Source organism: Meleagris gallopavo, chromosome 4 (genome assembly GCF_905368555.1).
Source record: "Meleagris gallopavo chromosome 4, MGAL_WU_HG_1.1, whole genome shotgun sequence".
In the NCBI taxonomy this organism is placed as follows: Eukaryota; Metazoa; Chordata; class Aves; order Galliformes; family Phasianidae; genus Meleagris; species Meleagris gallopavo.
In genome coordinates, this window is record NC_139407.1 from 68,121,731 (window position 1) to 68,143,446 (window position 21,716).

The 21,716-nt window shown below is 45.0% G+C and overlaps 1 protein-coding gene across 1 annotated transcript in view; it reads left to right on the top strand.

The window, feature by feature from the left end:
• The window catches only part of PTPRA (protein tyrosine phosphatase receptor type A), a 96,392-nt gene that overhangs the window by 4,628 nt on the left and 70,048 nt on the right, over positions 1 to 21,716 (top strand). The window contains exon 2 of the mRNA XM_085223739.1: positions 14,041 to 14,177. The gene's annotated coding sequence lies outside the window, so the exon portion shown is untranslated. The remainder of the gene's footprint in view (positions 1 to 14,040; positions 14,178 to 21,716) is intronic.

Consider the following 21,716-nt stretch of genomic DNA (forward strand, 5'->3'; position numbering starts at 1 on the left):
GAATGGGTACTGAGGAACGTTAAGACCCGTGTCTATAACTTGGGGGTCTGAAACATTTGCCACTCTTAACACCCTCTTAGTGATTTACCTTAGAGGCCAGATTGGAAAGGTGCTGAAGAACTGTGGCAGCACACCGGTCTGAAAAGGAGAGTTTGACGTGTTCAAGCTTGTGGGCTCTGTGTATCCACATGAAGTAATAGGTGACAGGAAGCCTCGGTTCAGGTATGAGCAGTGAATCAATCAGCACTGGGTTGTGCTGCAGCTGAGAGTGCCTCCTCTTTTCGGTGGCTGCCTTCCCATATCACGCCTGCTGTTTCGAAACAACCTCTCAGAGTCAGGATCGTCGGGATGATCTCAAGCCCAAGGGTTTAGCTCAGTCTGGTCTCCACCCCACCAGCAGTGACCTTGCCCTGGGGCCAGCTGAGGTTCCTGGGGCACGTGGTTCAGCTGCAAGAGGTCAGAGGTCTCTGGGGTTTGCCCATATGCTCACCCTCACTGAGTGCTTGTGCAAGAAATTGGGGTCTCCTGACTACAGGTAACGTAGAGAGGGTTCCCTAGGCTTGTATCAAGCATCCCCAGCACCCAGTTTTTCTTCTTCCTTTGCAGCATGCAGCCTGGTGTATGCACACATTCTTGTCTTTACCTTCGTGGGAAGATCAGCGATCAGTGGTGATGTGTATGGGATGGGCTGGAAGGAGCGTGGGTAGCTTTGGGGCTTTTTGGGATATTGCTGCCCTTGGGAACACTGATAACAGCTGCAGTTCCGTGCTGGGGCTGTGTGATGAGCCTCACAGTGCTTGCAGAGGGATCCTCCTTTCTCTCTGTGTTTGTGTGGGGTCCATCCCTTGCTTGAGACCTTGCTGTTCAGAGTCAGTGTCTTGATTTGTATTCTGGGAATTTCAAACACTTCATTCACAAATTGCAGCTGGCTGAGGGGTGTTATTACTAATTTGTGTTAGTAAATTACGTCATAGTTCATGTTAGAGAGCTTTCTGCAGCCAGGAAATCTGTTCCTGGCCTCGATGTGCATTACACCAGCCTGAAGTCCTGCTATTAATCACAGCAATGGCTTGCAGGCAGCCGGGCATCTCTTAGCTCACCCTCTGAAACAGCAATCTTGTCCTTGTGGGCTTTCTGATAAGCAATATTGTGATAACTGATGATGTGACCCAAGGAGAGGTGGGGAAGGTTTTCAGTTTACTCAGCCCTATCCGTGGAGAAGGTGGAGTAAGGAGTGACGTGGCCAAGTGATGTCCCTGCTGCAACTTCACACCCACCTCCTAGAAGGTGCTAACACCACAAACACCGAGCCTGAATGATGAGTGCGAGATGAATAGAAATGAGTTGGGAATGAATAATAAATTAGAAAGCACGGATAATCCTCAAGATTTTTCTCTTGAGGGGACTTTAAACCTATTTAGTTACAGACAGAGAGATGTTTTTAATCCCGGTCGCCGTGTAGAATTTGCATTTTCATTCAGATGGCAGGTTGGGAAGCCCTGGCTCAGTGGTGGGGGCTTGTTCTTAGGCACTGGTAGCTGGAAAACAGTTGGCGAGCTTTGGTTTCTGAGGTTAAATTATTTTCTAAGGTTCTGTAGGGGAGAAATGGGAAGACTGTTTTCACAATCAGCATTGTTTTACTTTGAGGTTTTGTGTATAGTTTTCCTACATTCTGATTTTGCTCCTCTCAGTCTTCCAACATCTTTCTACAAGGATCTGTGTATTCCTGTTTGTTTTTCCATTGGTTTAACTTTTGGAGGTATGTTTTTGTGTTGATTGGAACAGTTGGGCTCTCACCTTTTGATAGTTTCATTCAGTTTGGGACAGAATCCTTAAAATCATTTTTTCAAGTTGCTTCGTTAACGTGCTTTGCAGTGCAGCTCTCCCAGCAATTGCTGACATGAGGATTCTGTGCTGTGTGTACTGGAAACTTATTGCAGCCCAGCAGGTCAAGGAACACGATGTAGAACAGAGATTTAATGGAGCTGGTTGCTGAAATCTTGTCTGCCAAAATGCCATCCTCTTGCATTGGAGATGTATTGCTGGACCACTGAGATGACCTCTTTATATTCTATATTGAATTTTTCTTGCTCTGCTGCTTCATTAGGGCAATGCAGCGTCAGAACTGCAGGTAATTAATGACAAACGTGGACATTACCCAAGAACCAGCTTTAATTGATACGTGGAGGTCTTTTCCCCATTTGCATCCAACAGAAAGATCTTCTCAGGGTAACTGTGCCATGCCAGTGGTGGCTGTGCCTGATCCTATCCTACAGGTGACGCTGCCCATGTCACTTCAGCCTCTATTGCCACCCTCACTGAAGCTGTCCCTGCAGACCCTGCACATAGCAAGGGGGTTGAAACTAAATGATCATTGTGGTCCTTTTCAACCCAGGCCATTCTATGATTCTATGAACTGTCCAAACTGCTGAAGGAATGGGAACTGCTGAAATAACAGGACTGGAGCATTCTTGCCTCTTTATCTCCCTTCTCCAGCATATCCAACGACAAGAAGCTGCAGAATCACAAATCCTCCCTCCCAGGAAGATGCTTTTTGGCCGTTGACGACGTTAAGAGATTTTTTCCCCTATCCTTTGATCCCATGGACTGGCTGCTGTCCTTGGGATGCGGGTAGTACTGACAGCATGCCAGAACTTGTGTGATTCCAGAGAAACAGGCTGGGCAATTGCTTTGTGTGAGATGGAGGATGGGGGCACGGTTTCAGACTAAAAGAGGGGAGATTTAGATTGAATACAGGAAAAAAAGTTTTTTAGATAAGGGTGGTGAAGCACTGGAACAGGTTGCATTCCTCAGACTGCGACACAAGCTCATCTCTTGAGCTTGGACTTCCAGCTCGTGTCTCTGCATTCTAAGTGCTGTCCCATCAATTCCTTTTGTCCAAAATAAAATGGTTTTTCAAGTACCTGTCCAATGAGTCTTTTGGGGACCTTTTGGAGCTCTTTGATGTTCTTCAGCCTGTTGTCACGCTTACCCTGCAGCCTCAGTTTATCTGTGGTCATTTCGTGTGAGGTTACAAATGACCCCATCAGACTTTGGTGTTGGGTGTTACTTTGGAATCAATTTTCTCATTGCTGATAGCTGGGACCTAGTATTGCTTTGAAGAAAGCAGTACACTGGATTAAATGCTCCAAAGCCTATGAAGAGTTTGAACTATCTGAACTGCATTCTCCCTTTGAGTGTTCTAAAAGTTGTTTCTGTGTTGGACATGACACCAAACTCCATCTCTGTGCTGATCCCAACAGTAGAAGCATTTGGCAGAAGGGAGAGGCCTGGTGCATTGGAAAGTAATGGTATGGGAGAAAAGAAAAGAGCCACTTGAATGCATTCCTGAGCACAGTTTTGGTCTATCCTAATTTGGGCCTAGCTTAGATATTCCTTGTTTTCCTTCCGTCTTTGCTCCAGCTGCCAAACCTTTCCTCCTCACTCTGTCTTGAACTCCAGGTCTGCAAACGGGACCACTGAAGATGCTGTGGATCCATTTTCATCCATTTTTACCTCCCAGCTCTGAGCTGTTCTTGGATCCTGCCTCTCCATTGAGTTCTTGAGCATGTGTCCATGGCCAAGAGCCAAAAGAAGGTCTTGTAATGAGGTATCTACAGGCAGAAAGTTTGGCAGTACCCATCTGGCCCTTTCTTTGCCCGTTCTCCTTTCCTTACGAGTACCTATTCCATAAATTGTGTTCACAAAAATCACACTTGTGTTGAGCACTTGCTCACTTCATTCTTCTACTTGTAGTTTTCCTCTGAGCAGCGTTGTTTTTTAGCACCTTCAAGTGCAAAGGTGCCTAGTTGTCAAGTCTTCCCTGGCTTCAAACAGAGGAGCTGAAAATCCTTACTATTCCCTTTTTTGAGCTCTCTTCCATGAACTCTCCTGCCCTTCCCATTGTGCTCCCATTTACTGATCCCTTATTTGCTTTTGTGCCCAAGATGGGGCTGGAGTGAGTATTCCTGCTGGATCAGACCAGTCTGCTTGCTGTCTGGGGAGGGAAGGATGCAAAATTAAAAATGAATTTGTGCTTCTCTGGTTGCTGGAGTGCTGGCTTTTGAAACACACTAAGCCTCACATCTCTTCCTTGGAGAAGATGTCTGATGCCTAACAACGCTGCTGCTTCCCACTCGAGCTGCCTAATGCTTGATATGAAAGAGATTTACTTATTCTGAAGTGGGGCTCATTCAGTTCCATTTATATAATGGGCAGCTGAAAAAGCAACGCTTCTCCTTTTTTTTCCTAGCAGACAACATACTGTGGAGGATTCATTATTAATAATAAGATGCTAAACCTTGTCATCCTTGAAGGCCAGAAGTGGCTGATTTCAGTGATTCACTCCTGTGCTGTGACCTCCTCTTGCCACCAGCTGAGCCTATTTCACCACTGATATTTGTGCTTAATATTTGTACTTTCTGCTTAATAACTGAGGGTCAAGCCCTGTCTCATCATAGTCAGGTGTTCTCCTCTTTTAAAATGGGGAGGGGGCTTGGTGGAGTTCAGGCACACCATCACTGCTTCAGTAGTTAATTCTCAGTGCTATTTCCCCACCGTCAAGAGGAAATTAAGGTGTGTGAAGAGCTGATAAGCTGTCACGTGGCAAAGGTGAGATGGAGTAAGATTGAGGCATTCTTGGTTTGGAAAGATTGCTTTATTGTTCCATCCATCCTGTACGTGTTGGACCATGTCTGGCACAGGGTGGGCATGGGGAGCTGGGGAAGGGAGCAGTCCTGCTGGTATCCTTTGGTTTTTGGGATATCCAGTGTGAAGGGGCTCTGAGTGAGCTGCAGCAAAACATGTGACCCTGATGGGTGCCCTTTCTGTCCTTTGGTAGAAAATGTGGAAACCAGATGTGACCCAACAATGCTATCTTGTTTAACTATTTAGATCCAGATGTTTCCAGCTTGTAGTGGTAATTTGCACGTAGGGTTATCCAAGAGCTAAATCTTGCAAGATGCTTGCAGCCTTTGTATCCAGGAAGAGGAGTCGAAGCTACTTTAACTTCAGTCTTCTGTTCCATGACCTTCCTCAGTCGAACATCTCTTGCATCCAGAGGAGATGTGAGTCTAAAAATCTCCTTAATGTAGGTAAGATTTTGCTTCGCTAACTGGATGAGAAGATTGAAAAGCAAGAGGAAGAAGTCTGTTTTAAAAGTAGTGAGCATTTCAGGGTAAGTACTTCTCAAGGGCCTTGCATCATGTGCTTTTTAAGACCACATGGATGGCTTTCTGTAAGGGATGCTTTTCCCTAGAGGCTGCACATGCCTTTCCTGCATTTTATTGGCGTGTGAACGCTGAGCTCTGAAAGACTTGTATTAATTTTTCTAACTCCATTTGAAAAGCAAGCTGTTCTTCCAGCCTCCTGCAGCAGAATCTGTGTGACAGGAGATGCTGCAATCAGGCTGCCCTGATAATTGCATTTTTAATGTGAAAGACAGAACAGAGCTTAAAATTCTCATCCTTGACAGGCTCTGCGGGGAGGAAAGGTAGTTAAAAAGCAAACCCCCCCCCCCCAGAAAAAAAGCAAAAAAAACTCACATTACTTTTGACATTTGAAATTGGTCTGGGCAGAACATTAGGAAACAACATACTCTAGGGGACAGGATGATCTAATAGATCTGTCTTTAAAGAAACAAGCTCCCGTGGAAACTTGTTTCTGTGCCTATTCCAAAGCACTGGCTGCTGCCCTGGTTCCCCCCTGTACCAGCTCAGAGTAGTCACCCAGTTCTAGTTAAACTTCTCTTATGCCTGTGTGCATTGTCATACAGTAGAAGCTTATCTGGCATTGACTGTATTCTCTCTGCCTCTTGAGCCTTTAAGGTTGCTGAAAGATTTGCTTTCATTAAATTCACCCATAGCAATAAAACCCTGCATCTTCCTGGCCTGAGAAAAACCAAAGAGCTGCCATCTCGAGCAGGCTGAGTTGTATTGGTATTTGGGTTTTTAACTGGGATAAATGACTCAGCCTGTCTGTGAGCACATCAGGCCTATCAGCAACACTTGGTCAATGGTTTCCTCTTGTTCTGGAGGCCTGTGAGTGACCATAGAAATTGCCCTCACTTCTTTCCTAATGCTTGTTATGAAGTGGGTGTTTCCAGCTTGCAAAACTATGGAGAAAGAAGGAAAAGTGCTCTGCTAGGCTGTCCAGGTTTGAGAGGCAAGTTTTCTGTTCCCTATGCTCTTCACCCCAAGTGCTACGTCGGGGATTGGAGCTTGGTGATCCTTGAGGTCCCTTCCAACCCAAGCCATTCTATGATTCTAAATCTCAGAACTTATAGATGTAAAACCTCTCAACGAGTGGTAATGGGACACAGCAATCTTTTTGCTCTTGCCATTTTTCAGGGGAGCATGGATGGTGCTTTGATACAGAACTTGCCATTTACTGAACTGATTTATGTGTTTCTCATGGCACGCCTGGATCTCAGCACACTTGCTGTAATCGTGATGTTAAGCTGACTGCACCTCCTCCTGACCTCTTTTCCATTTCCTTTCAAGTTGCAGAGCAGCTTAATTGTGTTGCTGCTGATGCTTGGTGTTCTCCATCTCACATCTTGTCTTGCCTCCTCCACCGATCTGTGCCTCAGTGGGGTTTCCTGCTTCCTCGGTTTTGTTACTCATCTGTTCCTTTTTGTTGAGACTTTTAGGGCACAGAATCATAAAATCATAGGGCATGTGTTTGTGGGAGTGCCTGGGTGCTTCGTGCTGGTGGGACTCTGTGCTTTGTCTCTTCTCTGCCATTCATTTCTAGGAGGAGCACCAGGAAGACACAAGGATGAAGCCCTTGTCTAAAGCTGATCTTTGGGAGTTGTAACTCTAAGTGCTGACCATAGGGAGGTACAGCTACTCCACAAATAAATCATTATAAATCATCCTTTACTCCAGCACTTCATTTGAGTTGATTGCAAAGTCACTTAAAGCGCGACAGAGTAAATAATGTCAGCATTTATGAGGTTATGGCCCTGTAGGAAGATAAGCACTTATCTAGGGCCCTGGAGAGCAGCTGGCTGTGAAGAGTTACGGCAAACTCAGATAGAAATATTTTGTTTGTAGGCTTTGGGGGACCATCCTTTGCACACAGGACAGTGGTATCTTCAGTTGTTCATCCCTTCTTCCTATAAGAACATAAGGGTTCTGTGGTGATGCCATAGGGGAACATATGTGCCCGGGTGCTGAAGGCACTCCGTCAGCTTGTCAGCATGCAAGAATATCTGTATGGAAAAGGGTGCTTGTGGATATGGGAAACATCGTGACTGAAGTCAAAGCAGATGGGATGCACAGACTAAACCAGCCTGTCGAGTTTGTGCTTTATTAATTAGACATGTTATCAAGAGTCATCTGTATTTTCTTTCCTCTTCTCTTTTCAAACCAGTTCTTCTGCTTCTTTGCCCGCCGAGTCCTAATGAGGAGCAGAGTTTGAGTCTGGAAGATTTGTATGGCAGTGCTTGTTTGTATCAGTGTGTAGGAACACTGGAACCCAGGGTGAGAACTCAGGGGAGCTCTGAGTTGCAGGCATCGTCAGACTTGAGCTGCTGGTGCTGTCTCTGTAGCATCTTTCCCTAAACGCCATCACCTCCATGCAGTGGGGGTGAGCTGTGCAAGTTGCTGTAGGATGTTTTGCATGTTAGAATCTTATTTGGATGGCTCCAGGCTGTGCCCAGTACCTATAGGCATGGCCCTAGGCAGCACTGAGCAGAGCCCAACTTCATCCCCTTGTACCTCCATGCCAGGATTTGTGGCCATGGATGAGATCCCCCTGAGCCTCCCTGCAGCAGAGCTGCTCCAGACCCTGCAGAACCTCGGTGGCCCTACATTATGTTTAGCCCTCTAGTACTGAAAATGAATTGATGGGTCTTAGATCTGGTCTGTTATGAGCATTCTGACAGCATCGGGTGCATGCTAGTTTTTAGGAGCTGAATATGGAACAGCTGGGAGCTGGGGATTCAATGCTGCCTTTCGAATTTCCATCACCCAGAGGTGTTCACAGGTTGGTATCCTAAATGGCAGTGCCACTTATCTGCCTGCAGAAGGTGACATGGATCATCAAACCCTTTGAGTGTGACGTGACCACATCTAATATGGGAGCTGCTGAAACCTCACAAAGCCAACGCTGGCTGAGGGAAGCACGTTTCAGACCCACGCTTTGGGGACGTGGTTTAATGGGCATGGTGGTGATGGGCTGATGATTGCACTTGATGATCTTAGAGATCTTTCCCAACCTTAATGAATCTATGATTTGTTTCCCAGCCTGCTGGTTAGAGGGGATTCTGCTCGTTAGCCCTTGACAAATGGGTGGGAAGTGGCTGTCTGTGGTCGGTGTGGCAGCTGGCTGTGATGCTGCACAGATCCCTTCCAGCAGGACAAGGGATGGCTGCATCCAGACTCTTCCCTTGCACAGACCTCTAATGTATGTTCCCCTTGAAGTCCTTTCCCCAGGTGTGCATGCCTTTGTGCCTGCACAGCGTCTCCCTTGTTAATAGGATGTGGTTGGCTTCCATCGGTGAGTTAATTGGGTCCCTGGGTGTGGGGACATTTCCTGCTGCTGTGTCTTTTTTTTTTTTTTTTTTTCTCTAGAGCTCTGCATCCACCTCAGATGCTTTGCTGCTGGTAGAGATGCGTGGTGCTTCATTATCTGCCGAGCCTGAAGGCAGCAAAGATTAAGTCACAGCTAACCCTCTGGGACTGCCTGCAGGCTGGGGGGCTCATGCTCAGAGTCACTTTAATTGCAGCACATTTATTGTGATTACTGTAAACAGAGCAGGAGCTCTGTAAGCCAATTTACAAGCTTCATCCTCAGCTGAAAAAAACTGAGTCGGATGCTTTCTCTTCAACTTGTTTCAGACTTGAGTAACTTTGCCTCTAACATGTGTTTGAGGTTGATTCTTGCATCTGAAAGCAAGCAGCCCTGTTGCTAGGGGGAGGGAAAAGCCTCTGGAACGCTTATCTTCAGCAGTCCAAAACTGTAGATAACATTGAGTCACTGTTGAAAGCCTCAAAGCAAAACAGATGTTGGGTTTCTAGTGACTAAGTATTAAAGGTGCAAGATGAGCATCGTGTGTCTAGTTTTAACTGAAGTGTTTAATTTGTGGTTGGCAGCTTAGGCAGAGCATGAGCAAACAAGGTGCCAGGCAATAACAAGAGCCGGGGAATATCTAAAATGAAACCTGTCAGGAGTCCTGAGAAAGAGGAGCATCTCCAGGATTCCTTCCTGGATGGGTGCATTAATCTTGTGTATGCTGTGATGTAGAAACTTGCATGGTTGGCTGTTAAGCATTGTGGCATTGGACAGGTTGGCTGAGCCATCGCTTCTCCCAGCTCACGGGGAGAGCAGGGCAGCATCCTGGGGCTCTAGCAGAGCTTAGCTGCACATGTAGTTGGCTTTTGAGATCTCTTTTCTGATGGTGCCTTCCTCTGTAGGTTTGCTTGGGAGTTTGTAAGCTGAGCTTTTAATCTTTCATCCTACTTAAGGGTAGAGGAGCAGACATCAGCCCTTTTTGGCGCCTTATTTCGTTTCATTCTTGCATTTAATTGTTCTTGTTTGGGCTCTTAAGACTTTCTCTGCCAAAATCAGGAAGCTGCAAATTAAAATAATTATCATGGTGATGGAAGTAGAGAAGCCAGCAGGTTCCAAGCCTCTGTGCAGAGGAGTGAGTTGGATCTGACCTGCTCACCTGGGACACGCTGGCCTTCAGAGGTTAATTTTACTTCCAACTTGTGACCATGAGTAATCCATTCATGATGGTGGGGTCGGTCTCTTCTTCCAGTTAACTGTGATGACAGGGGATGGCCTCAAGTTGTCCCACGGGAGAGTCAGCTTGGATATGAGGAAAAATCTCTTTTCCAAAAGATGTGCAATGACCAAGGAGTGATGAAACCACCATCCCTGGAGGTGTTCCAGACCCATGGAGATGTTGCACAGATGGACGTGGTCAGTGGGCATGTGTGGGGTGGGTTGGGGTTGGACTGGGTGATCATAGAGGCCTTTTCCAACCTCAGTAGCTCTGTGACACAGGGAGATTCAGGTTTCCCTGAAGGATACGGCGATGGGTTGAACCTTCTGCAGGGAGATGAGTAGCTGCATAAATCCAGCTAAATTTGAATCACAGAGCACCTCGTGATCACAGCTTGTTGTTGGATACGGTGGTGTACAAACAAGAAATGGCCAGATAATTGCTCTCTTGCTGCTTTGAATTAACTTTTTTTTTTAAATTTCTACCTGCTACTGCGAATGCTGGGATGATTTTTAAGCAAAGCTCTTTCAGAATGGCATTTTTAGTGCTTTTTGTTAAGAGTGGAAGGAGGGACAGAGCCCTCCACTTTAGCAGCAGTAATCTATCTCTCACAAGTCGTGATCTGTGTGCCCACCTACCACTGAAACCCAAACAAAATAGAGATTTGTGCAAGGGCAGGAAGTGTTTTGGGTGTAATTGTTGGTAGACCTTTACTTTCATCATTTTGGTTTCACCCGGAAAAGCAACTGAACAATACTGTGGTTCACTTAGGTGAATTTATTATGAACTCTGTGCTCTAATTTGATGTTTTTGGCAGCTCTGGGGGTTTTAAAGCCTCCTCTGTAACACGTTCCTGGCTTTGTTAATACAAATGGAGGGGAGAGGAGCACGGTGCCCCAGTGCTGGACCTTCCAATGAGTTCCTTTCCATTGGCCTTGAGCATCTGCTTTCATAACCCTTCCCTTGTGCATTTATTGGGGTTATCCCGAGCCCACTTTGACTGAGCTGAACTGGGAAACTGATCACATCCATCATCTGAGCAAGGTGACATTGGTGGAAGGCTTTCAACCAACTATATCAGATGCCCTCAATTATATCAGAGGATGGGTTTGGGGCAACTTCTGGGCTGTAGAGGCTGAAAAATCAAACCTTGTCCAGAAGGATAGTGAAAACTCATGGCTCATTGAACGCTGGATGCTGCCCCACAAAGCCCTGTGTCATGGGTGAGGTCTCGCCGTGAAGTCATCGTGGCTTTTCCCCATGTATTTCTCTCTTGTTCTCATTAGTTTACCCGCCCGTAATTGGGCTGTGATTTACCATCAGCTCTTTAGGGAAATCTGTCACAGTGCTGTATAATAGGGTAATAAAAGTGTAACTGCTTAGCTTTAATGTGTCAAAATTGCCCATTTAAAATAGAACATTGGAGCCGTGAGAGTCTGTGAAACAGCTAAGGCTTGTGTGGGGAGGGAATATGGGTTAATGGACCACAGCTATAACTGGGGGAAAACCCTTCCAGTTCGGGTCTGAGGGAACAGTTTATCTGCCATGTTTAAATTGCTCAAGCATTGATCCTTTTTCCATAGCTGTTTTAAATAAGCCACTCTAAAAAGCTTCAGTTTTCTGGTCTCGTGTAGAACCTCAGGAAGGATGTGGGTATTTTTCCCCCATACTCAAATCAATGATACTTTTCTCTCTATGTTCTCTATGTATAATATTTCCCCTATTGTTGTAAATGACCACTTGGCCCCATCCCAGAGCAAATGCCAACTGCAATTCTGTGTTATAGGGGAGCTGAGGTCTGGTAAGTTGGCTGTATGCTGCGTGGCTGGGGCTGGGCACAAGGGGTCTTAGTGATAGAACCTGTTTGGAGATAGGATTTGTGGAAGGTGAAATACGAGGGGATTACTCCACATTGCTGGGAGGCTGCAGTCCAGTGATTTGTACTGCAGGCTCTCCCTCTGAAGTCAATGAGATTTGCAAAGCTTGTAAATCACTACGGAATTTGGCATTTTCCTAGGAAAATAGGGAATATTTTTTTGCCTGCATATAAATTACTTGTAATAAGACTCTGCAGACACGACTGATCCTTCTAATCGCACCGTCGCTCTTTGCAGTCCCAAAGTTACTCTTTTTCTCCTCTCATTTTAAATCACTGTACAAAAATGAAATCAATATAAAAGCAGCAGAGGTGTTTTAGCTATCTCAGACCAACCCGGCCTTGTGTGGTTTGGTGTTGAGATGTGTGGGAAGTGTGGTGAGCTCTGGTTGAAAATGAAATCTAAAACTGGGAAGAGCAACACACAGAAACTGAACGTGTGTAGAACTGAATGGCTGAGAAAATAGCTGGGTCCCATTAAACTCGTTGCCAAGGGAATAATTCACTTGTCTCTTCCACCAGCTCAGTGGAATCGTTTTTGTTTTCATTCCTCCTTGCTGACATACTCACAGCTCCAGAAAAGCCACTCACCTGCTCCCTTAGATTGTAGATCACCTCTCACCCTTCTCCATCTCCACAGCCCTCCATTGGATGCTCTTTAATAGTTTGTTGCCTATATATTGTGATGCCCAACCTGCGCACAGTGCTTGAGATGAGGCTGTGCCAGCAGAGAGTACCACTGTGTTACTACCTGAGAATCACAGTGACCACACTACTCACAATCTCATGAATCCAATGCATATTGCATTGCACAGCCTATTTCAGGTCCACCATTAGAGATGTGAAGCATGGATGCCAAGGTGCTCACTATAAACACACTGGAAGAGAAATGTCCAGAAGGCACCTTCCTTTGTGCCAGCCCTCCAGAAGAGCTCAGGTATTTCAAAGGTTGCTCTCCTTTTCCCCCAGGAGCTGCCTGGCCCAGTAGAAGGTCCCAGTGCTGCTCCCAAACCTTACCTTGTTTAGAGAAGCTAAAACGAAGTTGTGTTTAGGATTAAGTGGAGTAGTTTGGGATGCAAAATCTGATATGGCTGGAGATTTCTTCAGCGTTAGGTCAGGCAATGTATGTTCTTTGTTCTGTCCGTAAAACAGAGCACTTCAGGACTAATTTTTCATTTGTTAAGCTCCTGGTTTATTAATTGAGTGGATAACACTGGGCTACACCCCAAATGGTCTTCAGCTCTTCTTACTCTACCTGGCTTCTGCAGTATGGTGTACCTCCAGATGTACTTAATATAATCATAGAATTATTAAGATTGAAAGATACGGTCGTGTAAGATCACCAAGCCCAACCCACCCCACCATACCCACCAACCATGTCCCTCAGTGCCACATCTCCATGGCTCTGGAATACCCACAGGGATGGTGACCCCATCACTCCCTGGGCAGCTGTGTCAGTGCCTGACTGCTCTTTGTGAGAAGAAATGTTTCCTAATATCCAACCTGAACCTCCTCTGGTACAATGCAAGGTCGTTACCTCTTGTATGTAGTGCTAGGAGTCCATGGATTTATTTCATAAAGTCATGGAACCATAGAATGGCTTAATGGGACACCCACAGCTTTTCTGGGCAGCAGAGCTAGGGCCTCACCACCTTCAAAGTAAAACATTTCCTCCTAACATCTAATCCAAATCTGCCTTTTGTAGTTTAAAATCGTTCCTCCTTGTCCTATCACTATCTACTGGCATAAAAAGTTGGTCTCCCTCCTGATTATAAGCTGCCATTAATACTGGAAGGCTGCAAATAAATTTAAATAATGAGTATACATTATAAACACAGCTACAATTTTAGATAGTAAGATCTCATAGCTGACAAAGCTCAAAAGTTGAACTACATCAGAACTAAAGTTTTCTTAAAATCCAGGCTTCGTTATCTACACTTGAGGTGCAACATCATTCAAATACAATCATGGTACTTCACAGACTTGAGGTTGATTACACTCCTTCAAGTAGAGAGTATATAAATACAAAAGCTTCAGATTGGCCAGTGGGTTTGAGCCTTTTCCTCTTTTTTTCCTTAAATTTGTGAGCATTTTTAATGCAGCTGATAGTTATTTCACTTCTTATTCCAAGTAATGCACACAAAAGGTTTCCTTACTCATGATTGCCATGGAATCTGTACTAGGATGCCAGCAGACAGAGACAATCTAGAAGTCACCTTCCATTGGAATATGCAGCTGGAGACCATAGGCAGACTTCGATATTTCTTATACGTTCAGGATCTGTTGTATGAGACAGCCCCCATCATTCACAATGAAGTTGAAACCTTTGGGGGCAATTAAAAAAAAAATGATTTGCTTCAAGTGGCTGATCTGTGAGAGCTGGCTCACTTAGCTTGGCACAAGCCAGTAACCAGGTGTTTCTCTCTTCCAGGGCGCATCGAGGATAATCATCAGCCTTAATAAGGATTGATTGTGTACTACCCATCGTCGTCCTGATTAGATACCAAACAGAAGAGCTTTGGCCATTGCACTGAGGAGGTGAACAGTTGGATGAACGTCCCTGTTAAGGTACAGTGTGAACGTGATCCTGGTGCTTTGAATGTGAAAGCTGGGGCTGCTATAGCACAACACCAGCCTTTGAAGGTGCAGAGTTTGCAGCAGTCTCATGTATTCACACCTCACAGCCTTGCAGCAGCCACTCTGTTTTCCCCAAGTTTGCTCATGATGAGCTAAGCTTTCTAAGGCTTTGATTTGATGCAAACCTTCATGAGTCTAGTATTTTACTTTTCCTTGAATGAATCTATCATTTTTGGAACTTTTAGTTCACGTTGCAAGTTGTACAGAGTTGGATGTTAATATTTGCTCTATTTTGAAAAGGGCTTTTCATAAGGCTATTTTTTTTTTCTTGGTCGTACTAACCAACATTAGGTTGAAATTACCTGGGCACAGATGTTGCATAATTCTGGTGTGAATAAGTTTGTTAAGGAGGAAGAGAGGAAAAAAGAACAGAGCCTTTTTGATGAAAGGAGGGTCATGGAGTAAGAAGGAAGGTCATGAAATAAGAAGCAACATTACTCAGCATGATAGTGAGTTAAAAACCAGCATCCAGCAGGGAGGTTGTGGGCAGTTCTTGTGATTGAAGTTCTTCTAGGATTGTATAGCAAATTCAGATGTGTGTTTGAAATCAGGAGATTCTTATAAACAGGGCTTTTCCAAAGCATTTTTTGTTGCTGTGGCTTTTATGTATGCAGATTCACACTGTCTAGAGATGAAGTTTGTGTATGTGGTTTGGTATTTCCTTAAAACTTTCACGTAGGTTCCTGTTGACACAGCAAGCTTCACAAACTTGACCAATTTATGGTTTCATGCAGAAATTCTTTGAATTCTTTTGCAAACCTGGTGTGATAACCTCTGTTCCAAACTGAAGTGAGTTGTTGCTTTCATGGGTGACTAAATGCTTCTCTTTGAATCTGGGATGCTTAGCAATGTGTTCCAGGTCTATTAGTGTGTGTGTGTGTGTGTGCATATGTACTCAAATGAATTTCATACTGTGTTTTACTACGTGTATTTTCTGTTCTGCTTGGCTTCCACTGGGCTCATTCTGCTGTTGCAGGTACTGTGAGCGGTTAGACCAAGCACAGCAGTGGATGCTGTTACTGTGTCACACAGATGCTGGTGGGCTTTTTGACTCTTGTGGACTATTGGAGAGGAGCATTGGGCTGAGTGGCTTTTCACTCTGTGGCTGTGAAATAGCCATTGCCACCTGGCAGTGTTATAGCACCGTTTTATGGGTTATTTTTTAGTGTTTCACCACACAGCACCTTGATTCAGATTACAAAGCATTCCGTTTTGGATGTTATAGTGGAAAACTACTGCAAGAAGAATACAGAAGGGAATCCTGTAGATGTATCTCTAGTCTTCTTGGGCATTGTTTTCTCTGGTCACATTTGCTTGTCACAGGCTACTTTTTTAGCAACGTCACTCATATATTCCTGGTCAGATTTACCATAGGGTATAGCAGTGGCAAACCTAGGGAGTTTGCATTTGCAGTGTGCAGGTAAGAAAGTTTCAAAGTTTAAAACCTCACTGGTTTTTCTCACTGGAAGCTTTGGGATCCCAAGTGTCTTAAGGCTCTCAGGTTGGACAGCTCCTCTGTGTAGAGATTCAGTGGTCTCATGGTTACGAAAACAACACTCTCAGATAACTAGTGATAGGATGAGAGGTAATAGCCTCAAGTTACGCCAGGGAAGTGTCAGGCTGGACATTAGGAATTGTTTCTTCTCCTAAAGAGTGGTCAGGCACTGGCACAGCTGTCCAGGGAGTGGTGGTGGAGTCACCGTCCCTGGACGTGTTGCAGAACTGTGGAGATGTGGCACTGAGAGATGTGGTCAGTGGGCACGGTGGGGATGGACTGGGGTTGGACTTGGTGATCTTAGAGGTCTTTTCCAACCTTAGTGATTCTTTGAACACTATTCTGTTTTTTTAATATCCATCAGTACCTCCTGTCTTGAGCTGCAGCATCCCATTGCAGGGCGTTGTTGAGGGGTGAAACTCAGTCCTGCTGGATCCCCAGGGTTTGGTGCCTGCCCCATTCTATCCTGGACACAAAAGTTTAACCCAGCCACTCCTGGGTTTGCACAGCTTTTTTTCTAAAGAATGACTTCTCTGATCCCAGCAGGGTAGGAAGGAAGCACTGTGGGTGCTGCACAGAGCTGGCCAGGAAGCCCAGTGCTTTCTGGGGCACAGCTGGGCTCAGCTTGGTGCCGAGTCCTTCAGCAGCCAGGCTTCCACAAATAGTCATGTTTAGAGAAATGTAGCACATTGTTCAAAAGCACTGTGGTATTTCAGCGTTAGGCTAGCAGAAAGGACGATTCCTTCAGAATCCACGAAGAAACTGAGCTGCAGGTCGGGAGCTGCATTTGAGGATCATTGCCAACAGAGCTTTCTTGGAAACTCTTCCATGTTTAGCAGAGTTGGAGGTCTCAAGTTGAACTCGAGATGATAAACCACGGAGGTTTTGGCAGGGTGACATGTTTGGATGCTTTGTTCTTGGCCTTTCTGGCTTGGACATGTAGGTGAACCCCCACCTGGGCTGGCTCAGAAACTTCTGTCCAAGTTCTTAGCAAGCAATTTTCCACTGAAAAGGGAAGTTCTTTAAGACTGAGACATCTTGTTTTTTTTTCTCTTGGATGGAATTCTCTAACCCTTTGGCAACATATGTTCTGGTTTTCTGATTCAGATCAGTGCTTAACTTATCCTATGGGGTCATCATTTTTCTTAAAACTGATGTTTTTCTTCCGTGTCTGCACCCTCTTCTGCGTAGTCGTGCAGCTCACCTGCCTGTTTGCACCTCTTGTGATACAAGTCCTACCTTTACATAGAAAATGTCTTATTTCTGGTAAATCCCACAGCAAACGGGGGTGATTTCAGAAAAGTACATGGAGAAGAGACAACTGTGGACATAGCCTGGAGTGGCAGTTAGCCTTGAGCCTTGTCATGGTCTCTTTTTTTGTATGGATGTCCATCACTTTCTTGGAGTATTATCATTCAGTTTTTCAGAAAACTTTAACATTTATGTTCAGAAAGGAAGAAAAATCTCTCCCTTACTCCAAGGGCCATTTTATCACCTCTGGAATCCCCACGAGAGCAGTTTGTCAGAATACACCAGGGAGTGCTGAGCCTAACTGAGCTTGAATGCTCCATTGATTTGAGCTCATCTGTATCAGCAAGATACAATGGGAGCAAAAATCTTTTTATCAGTGACTGCATGGGGTTAAGAAGGAAGATTTCCCTAAGGTTCTTTACTGCACTGTGTTTTCCAAGGAGGCCCTGAGAAAAGCAGCTGCACTCGGAAGCTGGTAACTGCAGGCAAGTAGCTGCACGTGCTGGTGTGCATACCCACATGTATGTACCCAGTGCTCTCCCAGATAGCCTACAACCAGAGAAAATGGAGATAAAATCAAAAGACAAGTGATGTTAATTATGTTTTCAAGGCAGTTGGAGATTGGTGGAAAAATGCTGGGTTGAAACCTTGTGGGATTTGCGTCCTCCCAGTGAGGTTTCTCCTTGCAGCCCTCCCAGTGCAATTTGGTGCTGGGTGTGGGAGGAAGGCTTGGTGGCTGTGGCTGTCACCTATTGTTGAGGTCAGATGATGACAGCTTTTGTGTTTTGGATGACACAGATGTTACCATCAAAACACAAAGCAAATGCTTCTTCGTGTCCCGTGCTGGATGTATCCTGTCATGGTGGAGGAATGTTCTTCAAACTGCGCAGCACAAATTTGAATTCAATAGAAGTTTTGGCTTTAGATTCAAAAGCAAAAAACAACCATTCTGAAACACGACTGAACTTTTTCTTCTACCCACACTCTTTTCCCTTTCTTTTCATCCTCACCAAAATCTGGCCCGCGTTTTGGGTTTGGGACAATGATGAGGTTGCCAGTCCAACTTTGCATGCTGAATGAGCTTCTCAGAAGCAAAGAAGGCAATTCTGAGAAGTCTTGGATGTCCCTTTTCTTTATAGAAGAATAGGTAAACACCCAAGCTGACAAAGGCCGGATGTAAGACACTTGGAGTTTATGGGTAAACCAGTGTGGATTAACCAAATTACAAATCAGTCCATTGTGATGGTTAAGTGAAGTGGATTTTGTGATGGGAGCTGAGGAAACAAAAAGAACAGCCATGTGTAAGGACCCAAAATCAGAGAGACCACAGCATGAAAACCTGTATGGGACAGGTTTTCTTGCCATGCCCTTCTGTGTTAGAGTGATCTTAGGCCAAGAACTGGCTTCAGATTTTTTTCTGATCAACCTTTTGTGCCTACAGACACATTATAATAGTGCTATCAAATGTGTTACTGTGCTGAAATTGCTCTGCACATCTTTGACTTGGACTGGATGACCTTTATAGGTCTCTTCCAACTCAGATGATGCTATGATCCTCTGATGCATTTGTGGAAATCGTACTTCACCAGTAGATATCATTTAAAGGATAACACAAGCTTGTTTTATATCCGTTAAGATGGAAGGTCTTCCTTCAAAGAATCATGACTAGACCAAGTCAGTGCCTCATAGCAGATATAAAGGGGATAAAAAAGGTCTTTGGAATGGTCTTTCCCTCTGGCATCTTCACTCAAGTTCTACAGTAAGTCATGCCAAGGAGGTTTTGTGGAAAGGCGAGATGCAGGAGCTGATATGACTTCCCTAGGGGTGAGAACTTCTAGAGCTGAGACCCAAACACTAATCTCTTTAATTCCAGATCAGCGCTTCACCATGAGATAATTATTCTGTTTGATTAATCCACGAAATGCCTGTAAAGCCATAAGGCTGTATATGCATTGAGAAAACCAACTACAAGCCCTCCTTTGAGCCGTTTGCTGTCCCCAACACCTTTCTACTTGAACTGCCCTTTGAGTACAAGTGCATGCATCATCAGTGCTGAAAAGCTCCACATATTGCTTGTTATTCATTATTTTCTCCTAAGAGTGAGTAAAGTTATGTTTGTTAAGCTTAGTTTCCTGAGGATCCAACAGTGGTAAGAGAAGACAGCCTGCATTTACCCTTCTGTCCCAAAGAACCTTATGAACCATCAAGCAATCGCAGCCACATTCAGAGAAGATCAAAGTCTTCCAGTTTTGCAAGTGCTGCGAAAATTGAGAAGCAGGGAGGTTGAATGGAGAGATCAGAGCACTTCCCAGGCTTGATGGTGTTCTGTAGCGTAGAGTGACTTCTTCCCTGCTGCTGGGTAATCCACGTCTTTAGGATGACACCGACTTCCCACGTGAGGTCACGAAGTCACCAACACCGTGTGAGTGATGCTGGGCAATCATTTTGCCCCTCTGCTGCCTTAAACTCTTAGGGAATGTATGGATGGCTTCTTTGCTCACTCAGAAGCACATGCTGCCTCTTTTACAGACATTAGCAGATTTACAGCCAGCAGCTCGCAAACTTAAAACGCTGTAAATGCTGTCAGTGCCCCACGGCTGGAGACCTTCAAGTATCTAATGCACCACGCTGCAAGCTGTGAAATTGGAAATTCAGCACTACTTGAATGCTTTTAGGTGGTAAGCAGCAGAACTAATGAAGCTCAGCATGCTAATGAGGGAGGTATTTATCGTCAAGTGCAGTGCTGCTAGGGAGTAGGCAGCGTTCAGCTTCACCCTTGGAACCCTTCTGGGAGGCTTGCAAGCAAGCTGCATTGCAGCAGAAGGAGAGTTGCCAGCAGCGGATCCTCCAGAGGGAATCCTGGTTCAGGAGAAAAAACACAACCAGAGGAGCTCCACAGAAATGGCCCAGAAAATAAAATCCTGTGTATAATTCATAAAAGAGCTTAAGGAAGGAAAGAGGAGTGATGATGTGGAACTGATTGTTCTTGCTGGGTAGAAAGTGAAGATGAAACTGAGAAGAGACCCAAGGCAGTAGTTTGCCCCTGGGATAAGAGAGATTCTAACAGCTTATACAGTAGCAATTGGGAGTATCCAAAAATATTGGCATTTCCACATTGGAGAACTCCTCCCTTCTCCAGTGCTGCTCATGGGAGTCACTGTCATCCCTTAACTTTAATTGGAAAATGTCAAACTGAGTGAACGTGTTGCTTTTAACCTTCTCCATACTTGGATGAAAAGCATTTAGAGCTGGAAGCTGGCATTACTGTCTGACTGGAGGAGGCTTCACTGGGAGGAAAGGCTCTTTTCTAAAGGCAGGACTTGAGAAATACGCTGGCTTTTATTTTTGTTTTTATTTCTTTGCATCACTAGGGGCTCTCTGGGAGGGAGGAACCATTTACACTTTTCATATTTGTCATCTGGGAGGCTTAAAAAGAGATTACTTGGGAGAATTTTGCTTGCGAGGATGACTGTCAATGAGACAGAGCTCCCATCCGAGGGGGTGTGGTGGCTTCTGTGGCTTTGTATTAATCACCACCAGCCCCAGGAGGCAGGGTTAAGGACAGCAAACCTCAGCCTTGTGTGGTCTGACAGCTGAATGACATGGAGCCAAGATGGACTCCTGAGTTTCTGTCTGAGTGGAGTAGGGCGGCCAATGGTTTCAGTTTAGATACCCTTAGCGGTGCATCTACAAACACAAATTCTGCTTCAATTGCTTCGCATCTCCGCATCTAGCTTGGGATGAGCTTAGTTTGTTTCCAGCCAGAACACGAAATTCCTGCTGAACCGCATCGTGCAGAACTCAGAGCCACGCGTTGACGCGGCGTTGGTTGGGAACACGAAGAGTTGGAAGAACGTGGTGGGAAATCACAGCAACCAATGCCTGTTGGCAACCAGCTGCCAAACCTGAGTCCTCTGTGAGCACAAGGTTCTACAATTATAGCAGCTTTCCCGGGTCAGGAAACGAATGCTGTGACTGCTGTATTCCTGTGTGCGATATTTATGACACACAATGTTATCTTTGTAATTGTTACGTCTGCTTTTATGTAGTGCAATTAGGGTGGAGCTGAGGTTAATGCTAATGTTAATCGTTTTCGTGTTCCTAATTTAGACTCCAAATGCTTTCCTTCAGCAGCGATTGAGTAACAAAAATTATTCATGCTATTGTCCTGCTGTCACATCTGTCATGTGATGTGGGGAGATGGCAGCAGAAATCGCCTCGATCCTGGATTTGCCCACTGAAAAGATCCTGCACATGAGCTCTGCAGTGTTCTCCTGCTTGAACCATGCTGGGAAGTCCTCTGGGTCTTAATAGATGGAGCTGCTGTGAAACCGAGCCCTGCGCTTCAAGAGGCATCCATCTGGATGGGCTTCAACCCAGCTGAATTTTTGCTGAGGCACAGGAGCTATTTATGATAGACTGGTTCAGAGAAACTCTCCTCTGATGTGGGGCTACTGTTGTCCTCAGCTTCCTAATGAGTTGAATTACGTATTTTTGTACTAATTTAAAGTTAAAATCATACTGAGGACCAATCAGCTTGATTTTCTATCAACGGCAATTTTGCAGCCATCTTCTTTGGCCGGTTGCAAAAGAAACACACGCAGCCATTTTGCAGATGGTCAAACTTTGTTTTTTTTTACGTTGTGTCCACAAATGAAAGACTTCTTTGCTGAAGGCCATTTGCTTTTCCTGCAACCAAACCAAAGGGTGTGAATGGCTGCGCT